Source organism: Pinus tabuliformis, chromosome 3_1 (assembly GCF_031772625.1).
Source record: "Pinus tabuliformis cultivar Carrire ecotype Pingquan chromosome 3_1, CPIR1, whole genome shotgun sequence".
Classification (NCBI taxonomy): domain Eukaryota; kingdom Viridiplantae; phylum Streptophyta; class Pinopsida; order Pinales; family Pinaceae; genus Pinus; species Pinus tabuliformis.
This window is the reverse complement of record NC_142301.1, coordinates 554,517,956-554,530,105: the sequence shown is the minus strand read 5'-3', so window position 1 is coordinate 554,530,105 and position 12,150 is coordinate 554,517,956.

Sequence of the window (12,150 nt, the reverse complement as noted above, 5' to 3'; positions counted from 1 at the left end):
TTAGGTAGGGGGTAGTTGTCTTTTTTAGGCCATTTGTTCAGATTCCTGAAGTCAACACAAAGCCTGATTTCTCCATTCTTCTTTCTTACTACAACAAGGTTAGCTATCCACTTTGAATACCTTAGGGGAACTATGATCTTGGCATCCAACAGCTTCTTGATTTCCTTTTCAATCAAAGGCAATAAGAGAGGGCTGATAGGTCTTAATTTCTGCTTAAAAGGGATGGTTTTCTTCTCCAGTGGAATCTTATGCTAGATGATGTTGGTGTCATAGGTCTTAAGATCACTATACTCCCAAGAAAAAATATCAGAAAATTGTTTCATCAGGGTGCAATACTCGGAACTTTGGGCATAAGACAAGTGAGTGGACAGATTTATGTACTTTGGATGGGCCTGACTCCCAACATTATGTCTATGAACTGCAGACTCATTTTCCTTTTTGGCAGGCTTATAAGGTACATCATTATGATCAAACAGATTTTCTAGGGGCACTAATCCTTTGGGTATATGGTTACAAGGTAGTTGAACAATGCTATCTTGACCAATCTCGTCCTTTAGCTTGGACTGGTTGCATTCTTCAATGGTTTCATTTTCTTGGCCAATGTGCATTTCAGAAAATTCATCAATGACTTGTAAAAACCTATTAATTTCATCACCATCTTCAAAAAATTTCCATTTTTTGACATTGTCAGGTAGAGATGGTTTATATTTCACATGAACTTCATAAGTCAATTTAGGAGGCAAAGGAGGAATAAACTTGCTAGCAGACACAACAAGGGAATCAACAAGTTGGTTCTTCATTCTAGGGATGTAAGAAATGCTGAAACTATTAAAATAACATGTGGGATTCCATACCTCATCTCTGTATGCTTTCAACTTTGGATGCTTTGCTTGGAAAGTTTTGTTCACCTGCTGAATGATAAGGTCTACATCTCCAAATATCTTTAGACATTTGATGCCCATTTCTTTAGTAGCGTTTAAGCCCAATATCAATTCTTCGTACTTTGTTATGTTATTTGTGACCTGAAAAGTTAACTTGAAAGATAAATGAATGCATTCTTGTGTGGGGGACACAAGGACTACACTTTCCCCCGTAGCTTCCTTAGAGCAAGCTCCGTTAAAGAACATGTCCCAAATTTTTGGGCCTTCTTCCTTTGTGATCTGGCAAACCAGTTTCCTAAGCTGCATGAAAGCCAATTGGGATTCTTCAATCTGAAGAATACAAGCTCCAAAATTAGTGTCAACAGTATAGATGGGATGATTAGTGGGGTTACTTTCATCACTGATGATATAAGCCAACTGAGCTTCTCTGTATAATCTCCTATGCTCACCTCCAAAAATTGGGACAGTAGCATAGGATAGATCATTTTGCAATGTTCCACCTAATCTCTTCATACAACCTCTAGAAAGAAACATGCCAAACTTGGGGGCTACATTTTCTTCCACAATATCCATCATCATGCTCTTCATGGGCAGCAGAGACAAGGTAATGCCTAGGTCTTTGATCAATCCCAAACATTTCACTTTTCTAGAGTCAAATGAAAATAGGTCATGATAAGACTTGGTAATTTCAAGACCCAACTCATCCATGACAACCTTGGGCATTAGATTATGGTTGGCTCTTGTGTCCAGAAGGTAGCTGTGAAGGATTTTGTCATGAATAGTCAAAGAGACATAGAATGATGGGGAGCTGTCATCACAATTTTCAATCATTGGGCTGAGAACAATAACCGGTTTGTTGTCTTGCAGATTTACATAGTCAAGGGAGGCTTGGATGGCTTTAGGCTCAAGGGTCTCGAGGATAGATCTATTGAAGGAGTCATTCTTCACTAGTTCAATCAGAGGTATAAGTATGCTTAGCTTTTGAATTTCTCATTCAAAATAGAAAGGATAAGGAGACTTGTCAAGGCCTCTTACCTCGTGAGCTAGAGCTTTGAGGATGATGGGATCAACTGTTTGTCATTTCTTCTTATTAGCTTCCAATATTGCAAGCACAACATCTCTTTGAACAGGATTTTCCTTGGCATTATTCATCTTCGACCTCAGATCATATCTGTGTTGATCATCAGTTTGCAAAAAAGCTCCACCATCCCACTCTTGGTTGATCTGGTCATTGAATAATGACTTTTCATAGGCAGCTAAGGTCAAAAAGGAGGCACTGCCTTTGTCTTCCAGACAATGGATCTCATCATCTTCTTCAAACTACTCTTCTTCCATGACTACCTTTTGGAAAGGGGTCTTCACCCTTTGGTCTTCATTGGCCTCTTTGCTTCTTTGCAAAATCTGCAACTGCTCATTAGCTCTTCTATATGGATTTGTATTTCTAGGAGCAAAGTTATTAGGAACTCTTCCTTTCCCAAGGTGTTGCTCAACCTTTAATTTGGAGATTTCAGAGGATAATGACTCTATCATCTTGGTCGTTTTATCTATCTTGGGATCTAAGGATGATGAAGATTCACCCCTCTGTCTCCTTCTATCAACATTCCCCTTGAGCTTCTCTACAGCCATGATGTTTGATTCTACTTCCAAGGTTGCATCCTGCATATCAGCTAAGGTAGCACATTGTCTCTCCCTCAATAGTAGACAGAAGTCAGAATCAAAGGCACTGGCATAGGTGAGTTTAGCAGAGGTAGTGGTGGGTTTTACTTCAGTTGGTATCTTGTTGTACATGCGGTTAAACCTCTTATTAAAATCAGACAACAACTCACCATTTTCCCTCTTTAAGTTCCCAAACTTGGTGTGGTAGTAGAGTAGATCCTTCTTATCCCCCCAATGATTTAGGAATGCATCATCTAAAGCCTCAATATCTACTATAGACCTTGGGGTCAGTTCTCTGAACCATTTTCTAGCCTCTCCATCTAGACTTTGGACAAAGACTCTCATCCATACATCAGCTTCACTAATGTCCAGGTTATCAGCATAGCTATAGAATGATCCAAGATGTTCCTCAACTATAACACCTTCAGTCATAGTGAAATTAGGTGTATACTTATGATATTCTCCAGTAGGCATGGCATTCAAAGGAGTGGGCAGTACTAGAGGTCAATACCTAGCAGCTATTATTCTTTATATTTTGGTAGGTGCTTGTGGTGCTTCCATAGATGTGGTGGCTATAAGGGTACTGGAAGTTTGAATGATAGAGGGTTGAGGAGTGCCTGATAGGACTAAAGGAGTATGATGGATAGGAGGAGAGGCTTCCTTTGAGATTACAACGAAAGAAGAACCTAAAGAATAAGGAGCTCTATGAATCTCTGAGATTTTTTCTTCACTGCTACTATTAGATGCTATACTCTCAACATGTATTTGTTCTATTATAGGATTTTCTTGAAGAGATATAGAATATTGTTTAGAACTGCCTGAACCTGATGCTCCTTTCTACAACACCTTTCTTTCTTTGATGATTTTTTCAAGGTCAGGTACTGGGTCAGCTCGTGGCTTCTGAGGATTTCTCTGAGTATGCCTCACAAACTGAGCCGGAACTATGGAGTGGAGTCACCAAGAGGTTCGTCCTCCATTAGAGTTTCCAGATAGATTACTACAACCCAAATAGTGTCCAAACTTTGTCTATCATCAAAGCTGGATCTGTGTCATCCCCTAGGGGAGCTGAGCTCGAGTCTCCTCTCCCCGGTAGTGGCACCAATTATGTTAGCACTCTAGGAAACTCTCCTAGGTTGTAGCTTAGAGATGCCTAGTAACATATAAATCTTCAATATCGTTCTTTGAACTATTGGAATGGATTTGGGTTTGGAACAAGTCAGATGATTGTTTCAACTTTGTTTTCACTCAAGACATGCATGAATATCCTCAGCTTGATAAGGATTTTGACCACTAATGCTCAATAGTTTATAGATTCAATAAATAGATGGAGAATCCTGACTGTACCAGTAGATACATACATAAACACATATAAATGGCTAGCTACAGAAAGTAAATGAAGCTCGCAAATCTAATTTATCAACGTAGAGATAAGATGATAGTTATCTGGCATTAGACATAGAAGAAAACATGAATAACCTATTCAAGTGCAAGCTTAGAACAGAGGAGAAGATGACAATTGAACATGTAACATCAAAAGAAGCTTGTATTACTGGAATGAAGATGAGATGCTGGGAGGAACAGAGTATCCATAGTCTCCAAAAGTTGAACCTTTATTACTTCAAACTTTTAGCCATTTATAGGCTTTTTACAATACTATCAAACTCTCTAAGGCTCGAGATGTCTTAATCTATCCCTTGTATCTTCTAACTACTTGCTTCCATAACTAGACAAACATGAGCTCAGAGAGCTCTGCTTCTAACAAACATGGTAATCAAATTCTGGTAATTTCACTGCGCTGTCAGGTGGTTCGCTCGTAGCAGCGATGTTCCATGGTCATTTCTGTTGGTTTGGCTGCATCATGCTATTCTTTCTTCCCCTTTCGGCCATGCATTTTGTTATTTCAATTCAACTACCTGACTATCAAAAGCTCTGACAAATCCAACAAATTTCCTCCGCGGGTGACTGGTGGGAAGTGGGGTACGGGGGCCATTGGATCGGGAGGAATGGGCGGAGGAGATCAATCACTGGAGGCTTGAAGTCATGGTGGGATCAGAATAATTCCAAGCTGTCAGATCTTAGATGGTTAGAGCGAACGGCTATTGGGCGGAGGAGATGCTCGAAGGATAAGACCCAGGAGCAGTTGACTCAAGCAGAAATGGTTTATGTCGAGCAGTCATCGGGCGGTAAGTGGTAAAGATCAGATCCCACCTGATTCCATTCATCACCCACCACGTAGCAGTGAAGGAGAGAGAGGAAACCTCTTTATTGAGTAGCTATCCCTCTCTCTTGTTTTCCCGAGCGATATGCATGATAGCCATTGGATCTAGCGAAAATGATCTAACGGTGGTGATTGGTCAAAGTGGGTGAGTGTATAACATTAGACAGATGAAGTGTGGACCATCAGATCAGTGGGAAGATCAACGGTGGGGGACACGAAGGTATGGGACGACCTCTAGAAATGTTCAAAGGAGTGCATATGGACAGAAAGGTAAGGTTTTCGGGGGCTTTTGCGCATTAGTGCATGTTTTCATGCACTCTAAAAATAGACCATTTCCCTCCTTTAGTCTTCAAAATAGCCACACTGAACCTCTGGGCTAACAAGACCCACACCAACAACAATCCCAAACCAACATGCAAAATTGAAATAATGAATCTCAAAATCTGAACTACTAAAGTACTGTAAACCAACTGAATCACTGAAACGTCAAGATACTAAATACAAAGCCCAACCAATTGCTGAACTAAATCTCAACCAATGTAACCCGATCAAATTAGTGCAATATATAGTAACATTGTTTCACATCAATCAATCAAACAATCACTTATTAACAATTTAGTTGTGACTAAAACAATGTGCAGTCATTACAAACCCTAAACAAATGAACTTTAGAATATGTACATGATAGTTTTGAATAAAAATTGTGTATATACGCATCTCCTGTGCACAACATTTGTGTACAGATCTCAAATCACTTAATACTGAAACACTGTGAAACTAAATTACTGTACAAAGTAACAATAGAACTAACACAGATATATCAATATTGACTCACTAAATACCCAATCATAATGCAACATCATCATTGATCAATATACCAAGCCATAACCTAATCAATCCAATCAATACTGCAAGATAGAGACCATGTTTATCAAGACATCATGACAGACATCAACAAATAGGACACAAATCATCAACTGTCATCATCATCAAGTAGAAAATCAAACTCTAGTATATATACATTACCTCCATAAAAAAAATTTGCGTGTGTATGCGATTACCGTGCATAACACAGATGTATATATAAAATCATACTAAATAAATATCATAGAATTTATACAAAATAGTACTGAACGAGATCCATGTATGTACACGGCCTTACTGAAGAAAAGTGGCGTATAGACCTTAAATCATTGAATTAGATCTTTGCTACAAATCACAACATACTTTCTGCAAATTTTACTATCAAATCATAGACCAATTCAAATGTGTTCAAATAAATATTGCATCATTAGATATTCAAACATAAAAAAAATTAGTCAAATATAACCAGTAGTACTCAATGCACTTTCAAATCTCTCAGATATGATACATGTCCTTGCTCCCTGGTGCACACCTATTTTAGATCAGATCACACATCAATAAGCCATTCACTTGCGCACCTAACACCTTGACCTCCATCTCGTTATATATATATTTTCCTTAGCCAATACCATAGGTAAATCCTTTGGTAATGTTGATGGTATTGGTTGATGGGATAAAATAGATGTTGCTACCAAAATTATTATGGTTAATTACCATGATAATTCCCTCTGGTATCTAGTTTTCCATGCTTTGAATTATGTACACAAATTTTTCTCATAGTACCTGTGTATGTATGTGACTCTTCTTCACAGGGACCATGTATACTTCTTAAAATTCACATTTGTCATCCATTTGTAACTGAACTTCAATTTTATTTTCATATCCTTTGTACCATCTGTACCAATATTCTTGATATTTGCATTAGTTCCATAACCATCATATTATAAGAAGGTTGACATCAAGGATAAATTTGATGAGCAGATTTCCATCAAGGACAACACATTAGGCATAATAGCAACACAACATAGAACCAATAGACCAAGGAAGGAATAGTAAAAAGGTGCAATATAATATCTTACCATTCACAACATGGATATGAAGAATCAAGGAAAGTTGAAGAGGAAAGATTAGTTGAATAATAACGAATTCCAAAATATCTTGATTTAATGGAGATGCTAAGATTCTAAGAGCATAAATAAGTAGTTATAAAGCTAAAAATTAGAGCCTTGTTAGAGTGCAAGAAAAAAAATTGAATTCAATGTAATCATACTATAGAGCCTTCCAAACTTGTAAAGGAAGAGGAAAAATGAGTTGGGAATCATCCATAGAGACATGCAAAGCTGATTAGGGTAGGAAGAAAGAACTAATGGGGTAAATACGAGTAGATCTAAAACAAGGCATCAATTGTCTGGTGAATACAATATGAAAGGAGGTGCTATGTTAAGAATTCCTAAGTAGAATTCAAGCACCCATGGATAGTAGTATGAGGACATTCGTAGTAGGCTGCATCGTCATCACCACCATCATCATCACGGTAAGAGAAGAGAAAGAGAATATGTGCCAAAGGTGTCTAAAAAGGATAATCCCCCCACCTTTGATGGAAAATGACGAAGTAAGAGGATGTTGTAGCCTAGATGTTAGGAATGAAGAAATTCTTTGGAATCCATAATTAATTAGAGAACATGAAAGCAAGAGTACATATTGTCATTCTAAGAGAAAACACTGATATATGGTCAAGATATTTGAAAAATGTAAAGGGATTAAGGGAGAAAGAATTGTCCTTGAAGGAGTTTGAGGAGTATTTCAGGAGTAAGTACCTATTTGAGAGATACATTTACAACAAGGTTAAGGAGTTATATGAATTTAGATTGGGTCAAATAAAAGATGATGAGTACACCAAACGTTTAGAGTTTCTATGGTATGTTCCCTACCTCTTGGAAGAAAAATAAAAGATTCAGAGGTATGTCAGTGGAATTCCACAATCCTTCAAGGATAGAATTGAATTTAATGAGCCTAAGACACTAGAGGATGCAATACAGAAATTGAAGCATTGCTACAAGAATTCAAGGCATAGTCATAAGTAAAAATCAGACTATAAATCCGAAGGAAATTCCAAGTTCAAAGGAAAAGGGAAAAAGGAAAGTAAGGGAACGAGAGTGACCCTTGTTCACCAAGAAGAAAAATAGAGGTCCAATGTTGTTAGAAGAGGCCTTTCTACTTAGGGTGGAGTCAAAGGCTATATGAAGGGTCCATAGGATAAAATCATCGAAGGAATGATTTCCCATAATGTAAGCCTATTGGCCCAAGGCTATACCATGCACAAGAGGTAGAGATAATTAAGCACGTAGCTAAAAGTATACCCAAAATTTACACAGTAGTGGATAATCACCAAGTTGATAATCAAGAAATGATTATAGATATGGAAGGTATGCTCCATGAAAAAATAATTTTGATTTTTAGTGACCATGGTTCAAATTTTAGTTACATTACTGCCATTGTTGTTGAGAAATGTGCACTAAAGAAGGAAGCCAATGATGAGTTTTTTCTAGTTCAACTAGTCACAGGGATGAAACAAAGAGTTCAACATTGGGTGAAGGCTTTTCCAGTTGAACTAAATGGGATCCCAACAATGGAAAACCTCAATGTGCTATTATTGAGAACATATAACACATTGTTGGGCATGTGTTGGTTATATGTGCACCAAACCAAGGTCGATTTATTTGAGAAGGCCATTGAATGTTTAGATGAGGCTAGAGATCCTTGAGTATTATGTGGAAAAGGAAAACCTAGCTCTATGAGAAAAATTTCAGCCATGCAAGTGAAAAGAAGTTGCAAATTAGGATATGTTTTGTTTGTTGTGCAAATATCCAGAAACATTAAAGTTAACCCCAACACTGAGAATGATTACTATGATATTTTGAGGGAATTCCCTCTCTTGCAGTAGTTCTCATATGTATTCCTTGAAGAAATTTCCAGTTTACCTCCTCACCAAGAAGTATATTTTTCCATTGAATTAGTGTCAAATATAGCTCTAGCATCCAAAGCTCCATATAAAATAGGCACTCCAGAAGTAGTTGAACTGAAGCAACATCTCAAGAAGACGTTGGATAAAGGATACATAAGGACAACTATGTCTTCATGGGGAGCACCAGTTATATTTATTAAGAAGAAGGATGAGACACTTAGATTATGCATTGCTTACCTGTAACTAAACAAGGCGTCCATTAAGAATAGTTACCCATTACCATAGAGTGATGAATTATTGAATTAGTTAAGAGGAGGAACCATATTCTCCAAAATTGATTTGAGATTAGGCTGTCATCAGGTGCATATAAAATACCAAGACATTCAGAAAATAAACTTCAAAACGAGGGACAGGAATTATTACTTTGTTGTAATGACCTTTGGGCTTACCAATGAACCTGTGATGTTTATGTGTCTCATGAAATAAATGTTGCGCCCCTATTTGGATATGTTTTCTATCACTTTAACTGATAAAATTTTAGCTTATCCAAAGACCAAGTAGAAGCATGAAGAGAATCCAACTGCGATACATAACTTCTAATAGAGAACAAGATTTATGCAAGTCTTAGTAAATATAAGTTATTTCATCCACAAATTCATTACTTGGGACAAATTGTCTGAAATGACGGAGTAGAAATTGATCCAAAGAAAGTTAAGGCTATGGTGTAATGGCTAACACCTAAAAATGTGGTTGAAGTTAGGTCCTTCATGGGAATGGCAGGTTATTAAAGGAGTTTTATTTAAAAATCTCCAAGATTGGTGGTCCAATTATTGCTCTACAATGGAAATGGAGAGGTTTGAGCACACAACTAATTGTGCAACACGTTTTGATGAATTGAAGGAACTATTAACCAATGCACCACTACTAAGAATTGCAGAACCAGAAAACAATTTTATAGTTTGCACAGATGCCTCTAGGGAAGGAATTGGTTGAGTCTTCATGCATGAAGGCCAAGTGGTTTATTATGAGTCATGAAAGTTAAATGGGCATGAGTAGAATTATATAACTCATGATTTTGAATTGGCTGCCATCCTCCATGTGATCAAGATGTGGAGACTTTATTGGTATAAGATTCACTCTAATGAGTGATCATATAGGGCTAAAGTATTTATTTGAAAAACCCAATTTGAATGCAACACAAGATAGATGGATGGTTGTGCTCAACAAGTTTGATTTTGAAATCAAATATATAAATGATAGGGAGAATAGAGTAGTTTATGAACTTAGTAGGAGGGTGCAATTAGACCATTTAGTAGTAATAAATTCCTATAGGATCGATCTTGAAGAAAATATAAAAAAAACATTAGGTAGTAAGATGAAAAATACTAGCATCTAAATTTGAAGTTCTAGCAAGGGTTTGAGAGCATGGAGAGTTGGGAATATAACCTTGCCGAAAGTGGATTCATTAAATTCAAAATTAGAATTTATGTACCAAATAATCATGAATTGAAGAAATTGAAAGAGTTTCATGTCAAACTGCATTCTGGCCACCCAAGGTATCGAAAGATGTTGACAACCATCAAGAAATTATATTCCTAACTTGATTTTAAAATAGAGGTGGCATATTTTATCTCCAAATGCATAGAGTTCCAATATGTGAAGGCTTAATTTAGGCACCCAATTGTTTTATTGCATCATATTCCCATTCCAAAATGGAAGTGAGAAGTGATTTATATTGTTTTGATTACAGGGTTGCCAAGGATACCAATTTTTTTTTATGCAATAATAGTGGTGATCAAAAAGTTGAGAAACGTGGTTGACTTTGTGGCTGTTGAATCTACAAATTTAACTAATGAGGTGGCACAAGTTTTCATAAAATAAATCTTAAGACTACATGGAGTTCCCAAGAAAATTATCTAAGATAGATATGCCAAATGCAATTAAAATTTTGGAGATAATTATTTGCAAGCTTGGGAACTGAGCTAGCATTCAACATATCATACCATCCTCAAACTAATGGAAAAATATAGAGAGAACAAGAAACATTATTGAATACATGATAAGGATGTATGTAATGCACCAACCTAATAAGTGGGAAGAGTAACTTCCACTTGTGGAATTCACCTACAATAATTGGTATAAAGAATCGTTGAAATTAGGCCCATTTGAAGAAATTTATGGGAGGGGTTATAACAATCCTATCACTTTGAGGCATATAGTGAATAGGGTTCTCATTGGGCTTGATATGTTTATATACATGGAGTAGGAAAGAAATCCATCAGAGTAAAATTAAAAGTGACATAGGACACCCATGGGCTCTTGGATAGATGGTGATTGAGTCCTTAGTTAAGGCACTCCTTTATTTGAAGTCACTCGCTCAATTCCCCACTAGAGAGGAGTAATATATTGGACATGATGAAGATGTAGTCTTACCAAGCTTACTATATATAAAAAAAATGTAGGAAAGAAGAAAATCTATGCAGACCAACATAGAGTGCATAAAAAGTTCCTAGTATGGGAACATGTGTTCCTATGAGTTAGCCCCAACAATAGCTCTTTGGTATTTGGATTGTGTGCCAAGTTGATACCACAATATTTTGGGCCATTTGAAGTGCTCAAAGTAATAAGGATAGTGGGATATAGGTTATCTATACCTCCATAAATTAGAGTGCATGATGTTTTTGATGTTTCATTGCTTAAAAGATATGTGCAAGATGCTAATCATGTAATTGATTATTTTTTTATAGGTAGAACCAGATAGAGAGTTCCAAATGTAACCTCTATGCTTATTGGATTGGAGGATGTTCACACTATGGAATTCAGTAATAGAGCAAGTCAAAGTGAAATGGAGGCGCTTGTGCCCAAGGAAGCGATGTGTAAAATGGCTGACCTGATGCACGCAACCTATCCTTTCTTATTTGTTGAGTAAGAAAATGTAAATACATAATATGTGTTGTACAAATCTATGCATATAAATCTCCATAGCAACAAATGTTTGGACTAAAGTATGTTTTGTTGAATATGGTTATTTAACACTGAGGACAGTGATCCCACCAAGGCAAAGGGGACTTTAACATCCCCTAGTTAATAATTCCCACATTTTAAATAATTTCAATTATTTAAATGGCGAAGAGAGGGACAAGGATTCCATTGGTAGAGGAAGGATATTTATGGAGGGAATTTTTATTTTTTTAATGTCAATCCTAGTTAGTTGAGTTGTTTTAAATGTGATTACTGTGCCATAAAATATCTAAAAGAGGATGGGTGAAGTCCAAGTTTCCTTTAGCTCTAACAATAAGCACGAAGAGGACAAAACTTAAAGGAAACATGGGTTGCACTATTGAAGGAGGTTAACTGGCATAGAATCATGTAGAATGATGGATAGTTGGCTGGTTCAAGGGGAGGACTTTCATTCACACTCTCTCACTCAAAAATGAAGGGAGGCATATTTAGAGAGAACAAGTTCTCTAAGGGTGCGTACAAGCAAGGAAAGAAATCACATAAATAATGTTGTGGTAAGAATAATAGAAATTCCTCCAAGGGTCGAGGTGAGAGCATAAATAAGG